The sequence below is a fragment of the Phodopus roborovskii genome, unplaced genomic scaffold (genome assembly GCF_943737965.1).
Source record: "Phodopus roborovskii unplaced genomic scaffold, PHOROB, whole genome shotgun sequence".
Lineage (NCBI taxonomy): Eukaryota > Metazoa > Chordata > Mammalia > Rodentia > Cricetidae > Phodopus > Phodopus roborovskii.
The window spans coordinates 1,654,447-1,665,956 of record NW_026126616.1 but is presented as its reverse complement, the minus strand read 5'-3'; positions in this window follow the sequence as shown (position 1 = coordinate 1,665,956).

Genomic DNA, 11,510 nt, shown 5'->3' with positions numbered 1-11,510 from the left:
TGCATCCGTGTGAGTCTACAGCCCTGCACGGGCCTGCTGCTGTCCTCATTTGCAGCGATAAAGCATCTCAGTGACATTATGAGACTCCAGATGGCATCCTGGGCTTCCTGCCCACATGCCTTATGCTTCCCAGCCCAAGAAGAGCACCACAACCTGCAGTCTCTGCTGTTCCTTGCAAACACACTCCTCAGGCCTCTCTTCCTTAGAAGGTCTTAGAAAGACCATGGGGTGTGAAATCCCATAGACCTTGCTAGTTACTGGGCTGCTCTGAGGTTCTGAATACATGCAGAATGCAATATGTAATGTATACTAGCAGCCCTGTTGTGAGTAAAATGCTTAATTCCGTGCTATGCTTGGCATGAAGTAAAAGCCACATTGCCATCTGAGCACATAGTCCTGAAGACATCTTCTCAGAATCTAACAAATCTGGCCAAAGCTGGGAGAGAGGGGGTACAGTGTCAGTCAAGAGGAGAGAGCTGCTGCCTGGATTTGCCACTTAATTGTGTGATTTTAGACTAGTTATCCAGGTGACTTCTTTGAACCCTGGTTCCCTCATCTGTAATAACAAGGTTACAACTTCAGTGTCCCCTATTCAAAATGCTTGAGACCAGGAGCATTTTAGATTGTATCATTTTCACAAACATAGTGAGCCATCTTTAGGAAGGACCCAAGCCTGAACCCAGCTTGAAGACAAGCTCCCACTTGGTTGCCTGGTCTCCTGGGAAAACAATGCCACAGAGGCTTCCTGATAAACCTTGCTCAAGTCATGTCTCCATGTGCCATGTCCTTGTTCGTGATACTGTGGTCTTTAATTTAGCCTTCCCTTATACACTTAACATCATGGTTTCCATCCTATGCAGACCTTTTCAATGTCTTTCCCATATCTAAAGAAGTAGGTAGAGGTTCCTATGGAAACTTTGTCACAGGAGTACAGACACATGCCCAAATCTACTCTAATCAGACAAGCCCTTACCTAACCCTGACAGGAGTTCAGATCCTACATAAAGTCTATTCTAGGAAGGCCAGCTTTCAGAGGCAGCCCTGATTAATGTGCATCACTAATTTTCCATCCTCAGCACCACATGATGGCAGTTCCTGGAACAAAGTTTGTGACCAATAGCGCTGGCCCTGAGGTCTCCACCTGATTAGTTGTATGTTGGTTCTATGCATATAGAATCAATGGCTTGTCCTGCTGCAAGGCTCTGTTTATAATGACCCTTACACATTCCTCTTTCTGTTGGAAGGACCCAGAATTTTTCTCCAAATATTTGAGGCTAAGAACGTTGACTGGTACAGCCAGTGATGTTCCTCTTGGACCATGGACAGGATGTGATCAGAAGCCAAGCTTGCCTTGATCACCACTGAGTTGTTGTGTTCAGAAACAATATCAGTTAAGAATCCATCCGTTGCAGGTGACAGACAACCAAATACAACACATTGAATCCCTGTGTACTAGGAAGCCCAGGGCTTGCTTTAGGGACAGGGACTCAGGAGACAAGGCTGCACTACATGCTGTCCTCTGGGCTTCACATTTATCTCATCTCTTTTGTTCGGCACTTGTAGATAAAAATCTGCCACCAGAAATATCTCAAGATTGACCTCATTCTCATGGAAATTTAAAGAAAAAAAAGAAAGAAAGAAAGGAAAGAAAAAAGGGATAAGGAAGAAGAGGGAAAAGGAGGGGGCAAAAGTTAGTCTCTCCCCTGGTACCCCTACTTCATTCAAATGTCACTGATCAGCCCTGTTTGGGTCTTGGCATTAATGAACTCTTAGGCCAAATATGAATCCATGAGACAGAGAAACTCAAGATGGTGAAGACCGCTCTGCTGTGGTATAGAAGGTCATGGGGCCAGATGATGTCCCTCCCACCACAAGCATCGTGCTGCCCTGGGAGGAACAATACAGCTATGGGCACGATACATAACTACAAAAACATGATTAAAAGAATAAAACAGCCCGTTTCCATCACCACAGAACTAAATGGGGATATAATATATATCCAGTAAGTAAGCGCTGTTACAAGGAAACTGAAGTTCTGCCGGTATGAAGCCCTCTTCCCTGCCTGCCTCATACACGCACACTCAAATGGACCAGGAGGAGGCATCAAATAGGCCTTGGGATCCTAACCAATGAAATGGCGCTCAGCATCAATCCCAGCAATCCCCAAAGGAGAGAGCTAAGTGTCTTAGTACACCCGGAGGAAAAGAGACACCATTAACGGAGGTGTCAAAGTCCTCATTACGTTATGCAGACCTCAGTGGGCAGACAGAGAAACATTATCGCTCTCAAATGGGAGAGCAGTGAGGGTTAAGTCTTTGGACTTAACTTTGGACTTATGCTTCCAAAGCTGTTATTAAGTTCTCTTACTGTAGCGTGAATAAAGGCTAAAGGAGTAGACTGTGTTCTGATGTTAGAGGCTACTGACCTCTATCCCCTCACCCTACCCCCAACCTGAAACTGAATCACCCTAATGAGCCAAGAACACTATTCCACACATCAGAAAACATATGTGAGACATTTCTGCCATTTCAGCTTTATCTAATTATTATCTACAGCCTTAGAAATAAAAAAATAGGAAGGCAGGAAATGCAGTGATTTCATCAGCATAGCTAGCACTAATTCCAAGCCTGCTCATTCCAGGAGCAACGAACCTCGCAACAGACCATCATTTGATTCTTGTTTCTCCTTAAAAGCCCTTCCTTCCTTCCTTTCTTTGCAGCTAGGTTGTCCAGATGTTGCACAGAGCTTTAAGAGAATGTCTCCATGGCTTTGTTAGTCATGTCATGGTCTTCCAGGCAGTAGCTGGCCTGATTTCTTTGTTGACTTCCATTCCAATCAGCCGACCACAATGGGGAAGAGATCATTCCCAAAGTTGGCAGCAAATGTCTGGATGACACACAAAGAATCCGAATGGCCTTGGACACAAGCCCTAATGCTCTGTGGAGGGGTTGCACATGCAGAATGCTTAATTGATGGCAGCAGTAATGAAGACAAGAACCATTTGGTCATAGCAAGCGACTCGGTGTGCTTGGATGACAGGGTAAAATTGGGACCAGAAACGCTGAAGTTGGGAGGCCCAAGTTCAAATGCAGGCTGTGTGCTCACTGACTACATGACTTGAATTCATAACTTCCCCTCCATCAGCATCCCTTTCATCCATTTCCTAAGAAGCCTGCATTGTTCTCCATTCTTACTCACTGATGTCATTTGCAGGGACAGGTGGCCCTGCCTGCAGCCTTTTGTTAATCTCAATTGTCAACTTGGTGAGATCTAGAATTTAATAATCCGTTTCTTCTGGAGGAAGCATTGCCTGCCCATGCAAGGTACCTGTGTTCAAACTCCTCTTTTATTATGGAATGTAACTCAATAGAGTTTTCATACATTCTTAGTTTGGGTTAGCCTACACCCACCCCCTCCTCTCCCTTTGTGTTCCTCCTACCCTTATTCATGCTTAAACCTTTCATCGCCAGTATTATCCCCTCCATTTTTAAATCAAATGACCAAATTTTCAGATGGATCAAAAGCAATGCCAATGCCCAAATAGGTACCATCTATACAATCCTGTTCTAAACATAAAAACTCAGATCAAACATAAATAAAAAAATAAAAAAGATGGTCTAACACTAAGCGCTAGAGTGGCTGTATTATTATTTAATTTGATCCTAGTAATATTAGGGAAAGAAGGATATTTTATAATGTTGATGTTCTTATGTCAACAAGGCAACGCGAACATGATAAATTATGCACATAACAAATGAGCTTCAGAACACATACAGAAAAATTACGATTAAACAAAAGCAGAAATGGACAAGTCCACAGGAATAGGGGCTTCGAGAAGTTGTTTTGTGTGTTGAGAGACTAGGCCAAAATTTGCAAAGTGATAGGAGTTCTAAACAGTGCTGTCAGCCATCTTGATTTCATCAACATTAAGTAAAACAATCAATACAAAATTACATGAATCTACTGTACATGGAAAGTCCCCAAGCTAGTCCAGATAGTAAGCATTACACTAGTTTCTGTGAAGGTAGAAAGACCGAAAATTAAATGTTTCTGTCCTGCCCCATCCTAGAGTCCTTCAGTCCCAAATAAACACAGACAGGTTTGTATTACTCATAAACTGTTTGGCCAATGGCTCAGGCTTCTTATTGGCTAGCTCTCTCTTAATTGTTAACCCATTTCTAGCTTACTGGCGGTGCCTGGGTTTCTTGATTCCTCGGCAGCTGATTAGTGTCTTCCTTGAGACCCATTCTCTGTCTTCTGCTTCCCAGCATTCTCCTAGTCAGGCAGCCCTGCCTATATTTCTTGCCTGGCTATATCCTGCCTGTCCATTGGCCGAAAGAGTTTTATTTATCAATCAATAAAAGAAACATATATCCACAGCATACAGAAGGATATCCCCTATCAGTATGTTCTCTGACTACAGCCAAACTGAGTTTAAAATTAGAAACAGAAGTTATCTGGGGAAAAAACAAATACTAAATTTTAAAAATTAGGCTATATAACTATAAATAACCCAATCAGGGAGAGTATTAACAAGTTTGGTCAATACCACATGTGTGGTATTAGCAGTTATTCACCAAAATACACAGTTTTCATTGTTAATATGTGAAAAGAATAAAGAATCTAAAGTCATGATTTAAGCTTCTAAAACTCTGAAGCAAAAAAAGGCAAATTAAACCTAAAGTAAGTGGGGGAAATGACTAAAATGGGAGTCACCTCCTCCCCCCAAAAAAATCACAAAACAGGATTTAAAGAGACATATCCAAAACTTTATCCTTTGAAAAAATTAAATAAAATTGATGAAGTATCGGGAAAACAGGAAGGGCAGGAGATCTAGAAGACACACAAACTAAGACTAAAAGATGGATACTGGGAGCGCTTAGGAACAAATAGCCCACCAAAAGATGCTGCCGACTAATTCCTTGAAACAGATAACTTTCCCAAAGTAACCCAAGAAGCCAGAATCTAACTAGTCCTGTGTTGGGTGATGAAATTAAACTCTGAATATGAACTCTTCTGCATGAAGGACACTCCAAGATCAAGAGGCTTCAATGGAGTATTATTTATCTCATTGTTGTGAGCTAAAACAAAAACAAAGGCCTGGCAGACGCAGCTGAAGGCAGGGAGGGTGTATTCTGACTCAGGGTTGAGGGATGTCATTGGCCTTGGAAAGGATGAAGGATGGTAGTAGCATGTGGAGGGAGAGGCCATTCACATTGACACCAAAATTTCAGCAATTCAAAATTCTTATATACAGAGAAAGAACAATATAACATGGATAAGGTGCAAATTATGATAGGAATGCAAGGTTGGCTTAACATTTGAAAGTCAAACAAGACTCTCACCATGTTAAGACAGTAAAGAAGAAAGATCACAGTTAGCTTAATAAATTCAAGGAAAATACTTGCCAAATTTGTAAACCAATTACAACAACAAAAAACAAAACCCTGCTCAGCAGTCTTGGGAGATAAGGGAGTATGCTCAGTCTAAAAGAAGGTGTACAGACCTAACAAAGGTCTAAATGCTATCCTTTTAGTTCAGAAACAGTCTGAAGGGATTTGGCTCAATCTCAGTATCATAGCAAAGGTTTTAGAACTGGCTTGACCATTCTGTTTGCTGCCACATGCGCACGCAGCAGTGCATGCAATGAGTGTTCAATAAATGAATCAATTAACAAAGCAGAGAAAGATGTGTTTCTTGACAAAAGCAGCCTAATGATTCTAGAAACAAGAGTGAACAGTGCTAGGAAGCATAGCCAATATATCCAAGCACTGAAAACCCAAACAGCTCGGTGTAGCTATTTTTCCATGTGTTTTTATCACTTGGAAAACTTTGTACTTTGGAGGGCCACTATACTATACCCCTAACGCATGTGCCTGGCATTTGTGGAGACCAACACAATGGCAGGAAGGCTCAAATGCAATAGCCCATTTTCAGATTTCCAGAGCCTTTTGTATCTGTTTGGTGTCATCCTGAAATTGGCCGTGATAGAAATAGTTGCACCACAGAAATAGGTGAACTCCCCAGTTTTCCGCAAAGGTTTCTTCTTGATTCTTGTTAACAGGGTATAATTCGAACGTCGCTGTCACAGTGTAGCCCCTCTCTTTGCACATGAGGAAACGGAGTCAATAAAGGGTAAACAAAAGATTAAGGTCACAGACAGTAGGCTTAAGAGCTCTTGTTTCAGCATTGACATCTATGTGAGTCACATGGCTTGAGTTTGAAAGGATGAGAACAAAAAATGTTGTCCAGTGCCAACAAGAGACACCGACCGCTTCAAGGTTCATGCTAAAGAAGTCACATTGTGATGGCATTCAAGGAATGGGCATGAGGCTAAAAACAAAGGCAAGGCAAAAGTTCAAGGCCGAGAAAAAGCAGATACACGGTTTGGCGGGTGGGGAGTGGACAGGAACAGAGCGCCGTGGCTCCAGAGGTTGGCTGTGAGCACTATAGTTGGCGATTAGTACAAAGCAAGACCATTGGCAATCGGTCAGAGTGGAAAGCCCAAGGCCCGGAAGACCTCAGGTGGAACCCCAATGATGTGTGACTGCACTGGATCCTCAGCGCTGACTTGGTTCTTTGGTCTGTTCACTCTGGGATCCTCTTTTCTGTAAGAAGACAACTCAGCCTCATGGGAAACATGATCCACCTGTCTGAATTTCACCCCAAATGACCTGAGTGTGTGCTTACTGGTTGTTTCTCTAGAAAAGGAGTTCATTTCCCGCCTCTTTACCTCATCATCATATGTGTCTGAGAAGCCAGTTCAGGCTGGGCCCACTGCTAGAGGCCATCTGTGCTTCACAGGGATTGAACCCACACCAGGACCTCTTTGGAGCAAACCAGCTGGCAAACCGAGTTCCGCATCTGGCTTTCAGCTCTGCACACATGCTCTGTCTGGCCTCCAAAGCCTGATGGCTGAAGCTTCTGGAATGCCCTAGGCATTGCTGAATCAGATGGTTTTTAGCTTCAGTGTTTCACAAATTCCAATGTGCAGAACATTCTTGGAGCAGCTATTTTTGAAGCCCCTCTTTTGTTTAGCTGCCTCTAAAATGCAGTGTCCTCCAGGCCCAGTTTCATCTGACAGTAAGGTATGACTTGAGGGGTTGCCTGTGCTGCCTCCCATCCTACCCCATGGCTTTGAAGACATACTCTGTCCTGATGTCGGTATGACAGACATTCCTTTGGCAGTGCCTGACCCCAGGCAGGTCTGTGAAGCACATGGCCCAGCATCCTGGATTTCTACATGACTCCAGGCAGCTTGCTATGAGCTCTGGGACCTCTACAAGGCTCCAGGGACTTCCTGTGGCCCAGCAACACCAGAAAGAGCACATGGAACCCTGTTTGTACGTGTGTGCTGACAGCCGTGAGTCGCACCTGGACAATGAGGGACTCCAATTGCCACTCTTTTTGGGGCCACTCAGTGAAGAGAAAGGCGAATCCCTCTATCCCATTCCACACTAGAAGAGTTGAGGCACATGACTCATCCTATGTTTCCCATCTGTTGATACTGGATATTCTAGAGTTTGCCATCAATGGGGAACTGGACAGGGTTGCCATCTTCTTCATGTTTGTTTGACCAATACATTGACCTTGGCCTGTGTCTTCCTTCCTGTTGATGTCTACTGAGCTCCTTCAGGGGAATACTGTGTACATGAATAAGATGGGAAGGAGTCTGAGTTTCAGTAGGGTCATTGTGAGCCTCAGAGCAAATGGAGCCAGCTCAGAAGCTAGGCAGCCAGGCCCAGGTTTGAATGCAGCTACATATTTCACAGTTGGGTAACTTAGGCAAGTCACTACATTTCTTCCAAAACAGTGTCCTCCTCTGTGATAATGGAGATAAGGGGCCATGAGAAGCATTAAAAGATGATAGCTATGAAGTATGAGAACACAGACTACTCCATAATTTCTTGTTTGTTATCATGCTTTTCCTTCTTGCTGGGGGCTCCTCGTAGGAAGCAGAAATAAGAGGTGATGGAAATGTTGCCAAGAGTTCATCTGACCCCGTTTTACTCTCTACTTTTAAACCACTAGATACTGACCCAGCCTGATGGCAGGCTGGGGTCAGGTGACTGAAATCTGACCAATGGGATGTGGGCCCAAAGCTTATATGCTGTATCCAGGCCTGATATTTACAGGTTCTCACCCCTGGTCTCTCTCATTTGTATAGTCAGGAATGAAGAAGCCTGGGATGTCAAAGCCAGAGGATGCAAGAGTCTTAGCCCAACCTGTGCTGGCCAGAGAGGGAGCTCTAATGGCATGTCAGGGGCTGCCGGCTACTTCAGCAGAACATAGCTTATCCAGACTTAACTCAGAAACTAAAGGAGAAGAGAATGGACCAAGGAACTAGCCAGCCAAGACACAACGAATATTCCTAGTTTGAGAGAGATGCTGGTGTGATTTGAATATTAAATGCCACCCTCACCCTGCCTCTGCAGGCTTGTCTTGTGTTGAATGACTATCCTCCAGCTGATGGCAGTATTTGGGGAGGTGGTAGAAACTTCCAGAGGTGGGCCTAGCAAGAGGAAATAGGTCAATGGGAGGCACGCCTTTGATGGTTATCCCCAGTCCCTGGTCCCTTTCAATCCTCTCTGCTTCCTGTCTACCATGTGTCAAGACTCTCTCCACTACAACTGATGACTGACCAGAACCCTGAGATAAAATACACAGTTCCCTTCTTAAATTGTTGTGCCAAACATTGGGCCACCACTGTAGAGAGTTCAAATACATGGGCAGTGCACTTTTTCATCAAGAGGAAAGTAACTGTTGGAATCTGAAGACAAAAGTAACTGCTAACTTCTTGCATCATTCTCTGTTGGAAGCAGCTGTGCTGGCAAAGGGCAGGTCTAGTAACAGGAAAACCTGGCTGTGCAGACCCCGCTTTACACAGAACATCGCAGCCATCACATTTCTATGCCCAGAGTGCTGCACTATCCTGTGGATTAAAAACATCTTTTCCATAAATTTCAGTCAGTGGCCGTCAATTTCTGCAGCAGAAACATATTCTGGTTTAAAATTGCACATCACAGCGTGTGTCATGTCTGGGGACCACCTGTCGAAGGGACAGTCATTTGTAATTAAGGAAATACAAAGTCTTAAGTGATCATAGCCAGTCCTTGTTAGAATGTGGACACACATGTTTAAACAAACACTATACCGCCTAGCCCACGATTATCCTATGCCAATGGGCCAGAAATCAACTCTTTAATGTTTTTGAAGAGCCCAGGGCCTTTGTGTCATCTACAGTCCCCTGTCCTGGAATAAATATAAATGTTCTCACTCAGACTGGCTAGCTCTTTATTTCTTCTTCTGCAAGGTTTTATGTAACCCAGGATAGCTGGCATCTCCCTGTGGTCACCCTGCATTTCCTCAATAGCCTGTTTATGTCACATTCGCTCCAGTCTCTAAGCCATGCACATCTGTTCCTTCATGTGAGTACAGACTTACATATTTCCAAAAGGTTCAACTTTAAGTAAATTTCAACTTAGCCCCTCCTTCTGCAATGTCAGCCATCTGTTAATGGAGGCAGGGACTGCAGGGAGAATCAAGTCTCAGTTGGGCAAATACACTGCATGAAAATGCCCCATTAAAATAAATTACAGCTAATATTAACCATTAGCATATGAAGCAGTAGTCTGTGTTCCCATCCATCCTTCATACCCTAGGTATTGCTAAAATAACCACAGTATTATAAAAAAAAAAAAAAAGTCTTAAACGAAGAAGAGATGAATAAAAAGCCAATGAATCAATGAATGTTGCTCCCTAAAGAAGTGTCTGAGTGTCTGTTGCTTCCCATGGAGTTTCATACTCGATATAAGAATTTTCTCAGTCCTCTACAGTTGTCAGAGATAGGTGAAAATGCCATCAATAAAGTCATTAGAGACTACAGAGGTGGCTCAGGTGCTATAATGCTTATCTTGCAAATAGAGGACCTAAATTCAAAGCGCAGAATCCACGCTGAAAAAAAGCCAGGTGCTGATGACATGTTTGTAATCTCAGCCTTGGGGAGGTGGACACAGGAGGACCCCTGGGGGTCACTAGCCAGCAGCTTAGTCTAACTAGAGAGCCTCGGGCAAGCAATAGGTCTTTGTCTCAAAAAAAATCTAAGGAGGGTGGTGCTTGAGGCATCAAGATTATCCTCGGGTCTCCACACATACACACAAACATGTGCATGATATATACAAGTACACAATATTTAATAAATAAATAAATAAACAAGGCAAGCCATTAGACAGTTGAGGAGTTCTTAGATCCTGGCCATATCCAATGACATTCACTTCAGTATAGAATGCCATTCCATACAAGAAGAGCCTGGCTTTACAGAGAAATGAGAACGTATACTCACTCCTGACCAGCGAAAGCTTCAGCTCTGACCAACAGTACAGGATTCCGAGGGAAATTTGAACTCCAAATAAACACCAGGATAATTTTAAGTGTGTGTCCCATGAGATATTTGGGCCATGACTATGTTTTTAAAAACATAACCTGGAATTCAAGTGTAGCTGAGCAACCTGTATTTTATTGGATAGGACTTTACTAACTAAACTGAATGGGTGCTGGGTATCATGGGTCCTTCTACCTGTCAGATTTAGAATGCACCATTGCCTCTCATCTTCCTTACTCTTCTACTACTGTGATGCAACACCATGGCCAAGTCAGCTTATAGAAGGAAGCATTTCACTGAGGGCTTGCACACAGTTTCAGAGGGTTAAGTCCATGATCACCGTGGTGGGGAATGCGGTGGCAGGAAGGCAGGCGTGATGCCTGAGCGCTGGCTGAACGTTGAAGTCTGATCCAAATATTGCAAGTAGAGAGCAGAACTGGGCCAGGTATGGGCATGTGACATCTTAAAGCCCAACCCTAGGGACACACCTGCTCCAACGAGGCATGCCTCCTAATATTCCCCAAATAGTTCCACTGGGGACCCAACATTCCAACGTTATGAGCCAGTTAGGGCAATTTTTCATTCAAACCAGCACACCTTATGATCCTGGCTGCAGTGGAAAGAATTCTAGTTCTGGGCTGGACTTGAAAATGGTTAGCCAAACTGCTGTAAGGTAGGGGCCCAGGGGTAGTGTTTGTCATGGAAGACAGGGCAGTGGCCTACCCTACTAGAAAGCAGCAGCCGGCTGACTTTGGCCCCGGGTTAGCAGTTTTCGTGAAACTGGAGTGGGGAGGGTACCTTTGGGAAGCTGCTGAGGAGAGGGGATAGCACAGCTGTTGGCCCTTGGCATCATCTCCATCACAGATGGTAACTGTTACCAGTTTCTCACAAACTAATGCTGTGGGGGGGCACACAGGGACCGGGGGCTGGGTAATCAGCAAGAACTATAAAGGTGACAGCCATACCTGAACTCCTCCCATGCCATTGGAAAAGAGTGTACCAGCCATCTCTCTGCAAAGTCACATTTCTGGTGATGAACGCAACAAACACAGCTGTGACAGGCAGAGCCTTGAGGCTCACTGGCCGGTCAGCTTTAGCTACCTGACAATCCCCAGGCCAGAGAGAGTGC